Genomic DNA, 10,919 nt, shown 5'->3' with positions numbered 1-10,919 from the left:
AAGACCTTGAGAAAGAAAAAGATGCGGGCACCACGAGCAGTATTAAAGATCGGTAGAAGAAAAATAAGTGGAAGGGATGATGTTTCAGGATAACGAAGTTAACTAGAATTGGAACAATGAATGTGACAATGGCGTCATTAGTGTCTCGCTGATTCGGCAAGAAATTTGGCATTTTTGAATGCGGGGACAGATGAGGGAGAAATAAAAGGAAGAGAGACAAAGCTGTAAGAGTAGGCCAAATGTGCAATAGATCGAGGAAGTGTATCGAATGTTGGTCGGCTGTGAGGAGTGCCTGAAGGATGGAGGGGGGTTTATATATGCTTAAACCCTTGATGTTTCAATTTCATTGGTGAAGATCTAAATACCAATCATGGGTGGAAATGTACACTTCGGATGGAGACTTTCTTGTCCCATGATCGGCATTTAGATCTTCACCAACGAAATTGGAACAGGGTCTAAGCATATATAAATCCCCCTCCATTCTTCAAGCACTCCTCACAGCCGGCCATCATTTGATACACTTCCCCAGTCATTTGCACATTTGCCTTGCTCTTGCAGCTTTGTCTCTCTTCCTTTGTTTATCCCTCATCTCTCCTCGCATTCAAAAATGCCAAATTTCTTGCCGAATTAGCGCGACAATATTGACGCCATTGTCACATTCATTGTTCCAATTCTAGTTAACTTCGTTGTCCTGAAACATCGGCATTGTCACACACAAGCCTAGCTGGCCCACTAACAAGTCAACACGTGTCCATTGACGTGGATTAAAAAAATAAATTGAAAGCCTGTTTTTTCACAATCCTCTGCTCTAGCGCCTGCTGCATTTTCTCTCCTTTTTTCAACGAAACGCGCTTCTTCTTCCCGCTTGTGCCTCTCTCTTCCTCAAGCACTCCTCTCCTCATGTTGGGAAAAAAAAAGAAAACAATATTTGCGGAGAAGGCCCAAATAATTTTTCCCGCTACTATTTCTGTGAAAATTAAATAGGATGAAAGCAATAAAGATGAATAGTAAATAACACCAGAATTTTAACATGGAAAATCCTCCAAGGTGAAGGGAAAAACCACGGACCGTAGTCCACCTCAAACTTCCACTATGATAAATAACGAGATACAACTTCACCCAAAGGTAGATCTCACAACTTTAGCCAAAGTGGATCTCGCCAAAGTGGATCTCTCGCTGCTCTAAAAGACAACTCTTTTTTGGAAGAAGAAAGTTGTTTCTTCCATATTCTTGCTTTTGTGGGTTCTTCTCCGTTGGGGAGCACTCCTATTTATGGGAGCAAAGGCAATCCCAATTGGAATTGTACGATATGAAAATCACGTAAATTTATTTCCTAATCTCTCGTGATTTTGTAGATCTGAGAAGATCACTTTGATTTCTTTTCCAATCTCCCTTGAATTTCTGGATGTGGAAGATCACGTTGATTTATCTCCTGATCTCTTTTGATATTTACTTTTTTTTTCTTTTTTTTTACACACTCACTACCATACATATTCTCACTCACCCTAAGTGCTTCCCTCCTTGCCTCTGTCCTTGTCACCGTCATCGACTTTCCAGCCGCAGCTCCTCGCCGGCCTCATGCACCTGATGGACTGCAGTTTTGGTACTATGCGTTGCTTGGGCAAATATTGACTAGAAAACAAGAAAAGAAACGCATGATATGGATAAATCAAATGACATTGGGAGCACAATGGTTGATTTTTCTTGAAATGCTGTGTAAGAAGATACATTCTGATTAGTTATGTTAGTATGTGCTGCGACATAGGTATACAACCACTAGTAAAGAAAGCTGTTAAAATAGGTGGATGATCTCCTCATATCATGCTTTGGGGAAAGAAGGAAAGATCCTATTCCTGTGGTCTTGTGTAGTATTAAATTGTTGAGGTGTTATACACACAAACAATCCTCTTCAAATATTTAATGGCTTGGAAGTGATCTGAGAGGACTTAAATGTTGCCGAGCCTGATGCAAGTAGTTGAAGACTCATGTATATTCTTTTTGAATGCAATCTCATCCTTTTTTCTAATTCAAGTATCAAACCAATGGAGAACAAAGGAACATAACTGAATACTTTTCGATGCCTCCTCTACTATGTTTTTGTACAAGAAGCAACTCTTTCCTCTGGTTTGATATTGGGTATCGTGTGCGGTAAATCAATACATATATTCGTGTATTATCTTCAAACAAAAAAGTGTCATCTTGATCTGTCTCATCTGTTGCTGTTTCTCTCACATGTAGATATCCAGGCACAGGTGAATACGACAGTTTTCTGAAGAGGGGGTGTACAATTGTGCAGGATGTGGGACTCCTCTTTACCGGTCTACAACTAAATTTAAGTCCGGCTGCGGCTGGCCTGCTTTCTACGAGGGCCTTCCCGGAGCTATAACCAGCACTGTGAGTCTCTCTTTTTATCAAATAAACGTGTGGTCACAGGTAACTAAGACGGTTCTGATTGAAGTCGATTTCTATTATGGCTTGCTATAGATGACATCTTCCACTCTGTGTTTGTCAAGCTTTCTAAACTGTGAAAACGACGAAAAATGCAAAATGAATCGGGCGTGTTCTGCTTCAAATCATTGATGGGTTTGCCTTACTTTTTTTATCTCAGCCGGATCCAGATGGGATGAGGACGGAAATCACTTGCACCGCATGTGGTGGCCATCTGGGTCACGTGTTCAAGGGCGAAGGGTTCCCGACACCGACCGATGAGCGGCATTGCGTCAATAGTATTTCACTGAAGTTCGTTCCTGCCAACTCTTATCCTTCCCAGCGAACTTCTGCAGCTAGACTGGTCGGTCGATCACCGGACGCGGCCTTCAACTGCTGCTGTTATTTGAGATTATTTGCTTCTCATTTCCACGCTATGTACAATAAGCCCTTCCCATAAATCTTCCTGATCTGGATCGAACTCAGATATTTGCTGCCGTCTCTTGAGTAAATAAAAATCGAAATCTTTTTTCTTGTCTCTCGAGTAATAAAAACCGAAATCTTTTTCTTGTTATCCATCTCGCAGATGTTTCTTGCCGAGCTGTTTTGATGTGGCATGTTGAAAAAGGCTGCTCAATGTTTTGCTCTCCGGTGATCTTTGTTGGCTTTGATGCCACCTCACTGGTGGAAGGTAATAGGAATTGAAATGTGCCACGGAGTGAAATCTTAATAATGCATGAAGTGCAAGGTAAAGAAAAACTCAGTTTTATCTATATATATATATTTAACAGGCAAGCTTCATTACATCTATAAGCAAAAAAGTCGTAACATAGAAAACTCGAAAAGTTGGCATGATAATTAAGTGCAAAATAATATCATCTATAATACTAAATAATATATAAAATCCTATGGATAAAGAAGTAAATCAAGTAAAACAAAACTGAATTGTATACAAAACTAAAATAGGCATAAAAAAAAAAAAAAGCAACAATATATTCCATATAAAATTCCGATGATGTCTTTGATTACAACCGACACCAGAATTTTAGATATAGAATTCTTTATCATAACTTCCCTTAACTAAATAGATGCAAAGGGAAAATCATAAATACAAAGAAATCCCTATGTTATGTCTTCTTTAATCTCGCACCCACGCGGAGGTTGACGAGCTTGAGATCTGGAGTCTTGGCCGCGAGCTCGCTGCTCGGCGTTTCTAAATCTGCAGCTCAGCCGTCGGAACGAGAGAGTGGGTGGACGCAGAGGTTGGCCAACGCGTCTCCCGCTCGTTTCTTCTTCCCTCAAGCCTTTAAGGACTACTCAAATCCAATGTCAGTATGTAATAGGACATAAGAAATTGTTAAGCAGCAAGTAGTTTTTTTTTTTTTTTTGGGCTAAAACATTGACTAGTCAAACACCGAGTAGTACTATGAATCAATATGGCAAAAGAGCTCCTCCTCGGCAGCCGAACATACGGACTGCGACTACTAACATCTTCTGCTTGAGCTTTTGAATAAGACCCCATAAGTAAGCTGGAAAGAGCATTATCAACAATGGCAAATACAAGAAAAAAAGGAGAGATCTCGGAACAACATCAATGTGAGGAAAGCTACGAAGAGAAAGGAAAAGACCTTGAGAAAGAAAAAGATGCAGGCACCACGAGCAGTATTAAAGACCGGTAGAAGAAAAATAAGTGGAAGGGATGATGTTTCAGGATAACGAAGTTAACTAGAATTGGAACAATGAATGTGACAATGGCGTCATTATTGTCTCGCTGATTCGGCAAGAAATTTGGCATTTTTGAATGCGGGGACAGATGAGGGAGAAATAAAGGAAGAGAGACAAAGCTGTAAGAGGAGGGCGAATGTGCAAAAGACAGAGGAAGTGTATCGAATGTTGGTTGGCTGTGAGGAGTGCCTGAAGGATGGAGGGGGGTTTATATATGCTTAAACCCCTGATGTTCCAATTTTGTTGGTGAAGATCTAAATACCGATCATGGGTGGAAATGTACACTTCGGATGGAGACTTTCTTGTCCCATGATCGGCATTTAGATCTTCACCAACGAAATTGAAACAGGTCTAAGCATATATAAACCCCCCTCCATTCTTTAGGCACTTCTCACAATCGACCATCATTCGATACACTTTCCCAGTCGTTTGCACATTCGCCTTGCTCTTGCAGCTTTGTCTCTCTTCCTTTGTTTCTCCCTCATCTCTCCCCGCATTCAAAAATGCCAAATTTCTTGCCGAATCAGCGAGACAATATTGACGCTATTGTCACATTTATTGTTCCAATTCTAGTTAACTTTGTTGTCTTGAAACATCGGCATTGTCGCACACAAGCCTAGCTGGCCCACTAACAAGAAAAAATAAATTGAAAGCCTGTTTTTTCACAATCCTCTACTCTACCGCCTGCTGCATTTTCTCTCCTTTTTTCAACGAAACGTGCTTCTTCTTCCCGCTTGTGCCTCTCTCTTCCTCAAGCACTCCTCTCCTTATGTTGGGAAAAAAAAGAAAATAATATTTGTGGAGAAGGCCCATATAATTTTTCCTGCTACTATTTCTGTGAAAATTAAATAGGATGAAAGCAATAAAGATGAATAGTAAATAACACCATAATTTTAACATGAAAGTAAAGGGAAAAACCGCGGACCGTAGTCCACCTCAAACTTCCACTATGATAAATAATGAGATACAACTTTGCCCAAAGGTAGATCTCACAACTTCACCCAAAGGTGGATCTCTCGCTGCTCTCAAAGATAACTCTCTTCTTTGGAAGAAGAAAGTTGTTTCTTCCATATTCTTGCTTTTCTGGGTTCTTCTCCGTTGGGGAGCACTCCTATTTATAGGAGCAAAGGCAATCCCAATTGGAATTGTACGATATGAAAATCACGTAAATTTATTTCCTAATCTCTTGTGATTTTGTAGATTTGAGAAGATCACTTTGATTTCTTTTCCAATCTCTCTTGATTTTATGGATGTGGAAGATCACGTTGATTTATCTCCTGATCTCTTCTGATGTTTGCTTTTTCTTTTCCTTTTTCTTTTACACACTCACTACCATACATATTCTCACTCACCCTAAGTGCTTCCCTCCTCGCCTCTGTCCTTGTCACCGTCATCGACTTTCCAGCCGCAGCTCCTCGCCGGCCGCCGACTGGCCTCTTGAGCTTCTTTGTCTTCTACTCCTTATTCGGACCCAATTTCGGGCTCGAACGCGTAGCCAAGGATGTTGAAGCAAAAGAGGTTTGCGAGGCTAGATATATTGGTGGCGGTGCTAAGTTTTGGGATTTCGGCAATGCTGTGACAGCCGCAAGGATATTGTGGCGGAGGAGAGAGGCGTATGGGTATCGTGAGACCTCTCTTTCTCCTTTCCTTTTTTTTCTTTTCTATCGCCTCTGTTTCGGGAGGCATGGAGGCTTGGTGATAGTGGCTGCTTTGTCTTGTTGGTCAAGCCGGAGTCAGAGAGCTTATCAGGAGGCTGTCGTTTCCACCAGAGTATTTGTCATCGTGACCTTTGGTTTGAAAGTTTTAACCTTATTATTGTTGCTGTGAGGAAGATCGCATGAGTAATAATTGTCCATGGTTTGAGCTTGCTCCAATGAAGAGGCAGGAGGGATAACTTAAAGCAAGAAAAGTATTACTGTTTTGGGACTAAGTAAGTCCATTTATAGGCCCTTCTTTTGGGCTTCGACTGAGTGCAAATATTCTAATACTTTTCTTGCTTTCAGATTTTATAGAGGGCTTCCACGGAGCGCGCTGAGGGAGAGAATGATTTGCTCGGTTCAGTGAAGGTGAGGTATTTTGCTTAATTGCTTGAGTTTTGAACACCTTTACGTGGATGTTTCGCTGGTTGCAACTTTATGAACTGATTTTTTTATGTATCTCTTTCATGCAAAAGTAATGACCGGTAAATTAACATTATGCCAGGTCAGTCTGGAAGTCGGAGGAGGAGTGGCAAGCGGTCCTGTCGCCCGAGCAGTTCCGTATCCTGAGGCAGAAGGGGACTGAGTTAGTAATTCCTTTGAATTCTCTTGTTTTTTTTTTTTTTTTTTTTTTGGGTCTCTGTTTTATTGCTAGCTTACCTTGATCGTGGGTTTGTCATTCTTGATTGTGGTTCTTGCTCTTCTTGATGCTTCGCTTTCTGTATTGGGTTGGGGTTTGTTGAATTTGGTTGGTTTCGTTTAGACGTGATTACCATGCTGTCTCCTTGAAGCTCGGGAACACCGAGGTTTAAGACACATTCTGTTCGATGAGGCTTACTCGGGCTGTCTATTTATGTGACGTGCGAAAAATTTAAACAAGTTTATGCTGCAATGTGATAGGTTGAATCAGAATTGGGTTTTGAGTTTTGATTCAGCACGGCACAACACATTTCTAGTGTGTCAAGCGGTGTGCGTTGGAGGTGGATTCTTTGTGAAGTACGTTTTAATAGGAGAAACCACTGAGGAAATGCAGGTTAGGATGTTCTCTGTGTTTTTCGAGGTTGCTGGGGAGGGTTATATTGTTCTGGGTTTTTGTTGGAATGAGCAGTTTTAGCTATAACTGAAGTTCTCTGGAGCTGTCCTGTTTTTGGAAAGACTTAGTTTTTATTTGGAAATGTCGGCCCTTTTAGGTTCTTGTTGGGTGCTAAGGATTTGTTACTGCATGAGTACTGGCATCTTGGTTACTTATGAAGTCTTATACTTCTCACTTTTCATCAAAACAGAGTTGAAAAGGTGTCAAAATCATCCTGAAGTGTGACTCATATAATTATCACGCACAGTTGGTGCGAATCTTTGTGCTTTGAAGAGTTTTTTGTTTAAAATTCTTATTTCTCGAAACAACTTCTGTCTATCTGTTTTGAGGGAGTGTGGTCTCAATTTTGACTTAACTGATGCTTTGGCATCATCCTTGTAATGCTCTTTCTTTACACTCTGTATCTTGTTTGTATTCATTTTATTTGGCATCATCCTTGTAATGCTCTTTCTTTACACTCTGTATCTTGTTTGTATTCATTTTACTTTGATTGTTCGAAGGGTCTCTTAATCCGTTAAAATATGAAAGCGATGCAGAGCCAGTAGTCAAGCTCCTTAACTACTAGCTCTAAGGCTCAATACATTATACGCATGTGCAGGATATAGGAGGGATCAAAGGACTATGTCCCTATCCTTTTTTTGAGAGAATCTCAGAACTAAGAATAATATCCCCTTGTTACTGCTGTGGCATTTTACAAAATGATTCATTTGTCGTTCTCATGATTGTGCTGTTACCATCGATTATCTGCTAAGGCTGATCACGATATCTTAAGCTCTTATCAACCCTCTTTGTGGGGCTTTCCTGCTTTAGTAATCAATCAATCGATGGACCTCATGCACGTGGTGCACTACAGTTTTGGTACATTGTGTTGCTTGGGCAAATATTTGACTAGAAAACAAGAAAGAAAACGCATGATATGGATAAATCAAATGACATTGGGAGCACAATGGTTGATTTTTTTGAAATGCTGTGTAAGAAGATAGATTCTGATTAGTTATGTGAGTATGTGCTACGACATAGGTATACAGCCACTAGTAAAGAAAACTGTTAAAATAGGTGGATGATCGCCTCATATCATGCTTTAGGGAAAGAATCCTATTCCTGTGGTTATGCATGGTATTTACTCGTTGAGGTGTTATACACAAACAATCCTCTTCAACTATCCTTAATGGCTCGGAAGTGGTCTGAGAGGACTTAAATGTTGCCGAGCCTGATGCAAGTAGTTGAAGACTCATGTATATTCTTTTTGAATGCAATCTCCTCCTTTTTTCTAATTCAAGTATCAAACCAATGGAGAACAAAGGAGCACAACTGAATACTTTTTGATGCCTCCTCTACTATGTTTATGTACAAGAAGCAACTCTTTCCTCTGGTTTGATATTGGGTATCATCTGTGATAAATCCTTGGACATATATATTCGTGTATTATCTTTGAACAAAAAAGGGTCATCTTGATCTGTCTCATCTATTGCTGTTTCTCTAACATGTAGATATCCAGGCACGGGTGAATACGACAAGTTTTTTGATCTGTCTCATTTGTGCAGGATGTGGGACTCCTCTTTACCGGTCTACAACTAAATTTAACTTCGGCTGCGGCTGGCCTGCTTTCTACGAGGGCCTCCCCGGAGCTATAACTTGCTGTGAGTCTCTCTCTTTGTATCAATTAAACGTGTGGCCACAAGTAACTATTTGATTCAGGTCGTTTTTGTTACGGCTTGCTCTAGATGACGTCTTCCACTTTGTGTTTGTCGAGCTTTCTGAACTGTGAAAATGACGAGAAATGCAAAATGAATCGGGTATGTTCTGCTTCAAATCGTTGATGAGCTTGCCTTGCTTTGTGATCTCAGCCAGATCCAGATGGGATGAGGACGGAAATCACTTGCACTGCATGTGGCGGCCATCTTGGTCACGTGTTCAAGGGCAAAGGGTTCCTAACACCAAGTGATGAGCGGCATTGCCTCAATAGTATTTCACTCAAGTTTGTTCCTGCGAACTCTTATCCTTCCCAATGAACCTCTGTAGCAAGACAGGTTGGTCGATCACTGGACATGACCTTCGACTGCTGCTGTTATTTATGTACAATAAGCCCTTCCCATAAATCTTCTCCATCTGGATTGAACTCGGATATTTGCTGCCATCTCTCGAGTAAATAAAAGTTGAAATCTTTGTTCTTGTTATCATCTTGCAGATGCTTCTTGCCAAACTGTTATAATGTGACATGGTGAAAAAGTTTGCTTAAATGTAATCAATCACTATGTACATGAAATGAACTGAACTTCTTACATGAAAGTAAACTTCATTTGTTATAACCTTTTTGTGGCGCTCGTGTAAATAATTTATTTTGATGATGTAAAAATAAATAGTTATTTTTCCTTTTCAAGCAAGTGATAATTTTCTATGAGAAAAAAGTAATTGCCAACCCAAGAGTTTTGCGTGTGGTTATTAATCTTTTGCATAAAAATTATGTTAGAATACATCACCTGTCACAATATGTAACTTTTTAACGTGGCATATAACTTATCAAACTACCTATTTATTTACCGATGACTCAAGGTCATTTCTCTTTATTGAAGTTATTTTTCTAAGGAAAAAGCGACAAAAAACCCTAAATTTTACTCATTGTAACACATTTATGGTGAATTTTTTTTTCTATGACATCAAAGATCTGACTCAATTAATCACCTCTTTTTTGGCTATCGGGTTACTTCGGGAGTTGCCTCCTTTTGGGCGACTAGGTGTGGTATTCCTTGGAGGAACAATCCGTGGGAGGAAACAATTAACTGGGTCTCGGCCTTGATATCCGGCAAGGACTTCCATAATTGCATCGCTCGCTTTTTCTTTGGTGCTTTATGCCACATTTTGTGGAAGAACAGAAATGACATACTCTTTCAGGGGGTGCGCAGATTTCTACTTCTCGTGCTATGAAGATGCATCTCATGAAGGTGGTCAAAGACAAAGCTTGCACCTTAAAAAATGTGGAGGATTCCCTAGAAACAAAAGATTACAACGCTCCTGGGATTTGGACCCTACTATCTTCACAGTTTGATGTGTAGCCTGGGTTCGTGGTCTTAGCGTGTGTTGTTTGTTTTTTGTTGTCTTTTGGCCGCTTGGCCTTTGCCTGGCTTCCTTTCACTCTTTTGAGACTATTCTTTTGAGTGCGAGTCTTTGAAGCCGGTTCTTTGTATTTTTTGCCCCTCTTTTATATTTATATTACTACTTACTTACCAAAAAAAAAAAGATCTGAAATTTGTATCTATGTGATGTATTTATCCTAAAATTTTTCCCGTGATATTAAAAATCCTAAACTTTTACTTATATGATTTATCTCAAAAAGTGACATGTGGTGGATACAAATTTTAGGTTTTTAGTGTTATAAGAAATTTGAGGTATTTTTTTACATCACAAAATATAATTTTAGGTAAATGTATCATAGCAATTATAATTCAGAGTTTTTTTTTTTTTTTTTTTTTTTTTTTGTAACTTTTACCCTTTTTTCTGATCACTTAAGTCTCCAATGTACAAAATCAAAATCGTATTTACCCCATTGGCTAATTTTGTAAATTGGAATTGATCCAACGGCCTACATTATTTTACAATTTTTTTTTTTTTTTAGCGAATCATTTATTAAGAAAAATTGAGAAGGTCGTGAGCTTTTCCAGTATGGCATGGGTTACTACATTAGCGCCTGGTACTCGTTGGCTCGGGGCATTTTTAATATAAATAATTAATATATACATGTTCTCTAATGTAAGACATAAAGTAGCGAATTTGGCTGATCTCAAGACAGTGTTTGAGCAGAACACGGCTTGAAGATGAATCCGTAAAATGTGCATTTGGCGTAACAGCAGGAAACTTGATGAAATTACACACAATACCGTAAAGTCATTGATTCAAATCAATACAAGGGCGTCGGCGTAAATTACACAATAAACCATAAAATCCATGATTCAAATCTATACGAGGGCGTTACCGTAATT

The 10,919-nt window shown here is 39.5% G+C and overlaps 1 long non-coding RNA gene across 1 annotated transcript; it reads left to right on the top strand.

Moving 5' to 3' along the window:
* The first annotated feature begins 2,240 nt into the window (after positions 1-2,240).
* On the top strand, positions 2,241-2,965 carry LOC108960872. Its single transcript, XR_005552732.1, has 2 exons — positions 2,241-2,394; positions 2,609-2,965. It is a non-coding gene; the product is annotated as an uncharacterized LOC108960872 (long non-coding RNA).
* The last annotated feature ends 7,954 nt before the right edge of the window (positions 2,966-10,919 follow it).

Source organism: Eucalyptus grandis, chromosome 7 (genome assembly GCF_016545825.1).
Source record: "Eucalyptus grandis isolate ANBG69807.140 chromosome 7, ASM1654582v1, whole genome shotgun sequence".
NCBI lineage: Eukaryota > Viridiplantae > Streptophyta > Magnoliopsida > Myrtales > Myrtaceae > Eucalyptus > Eucalyptus grandis.
Note: the sequence above shows the minus strand (reverse complement) of the source record. Positions and strands in the feature narration are given on the sequence as shown.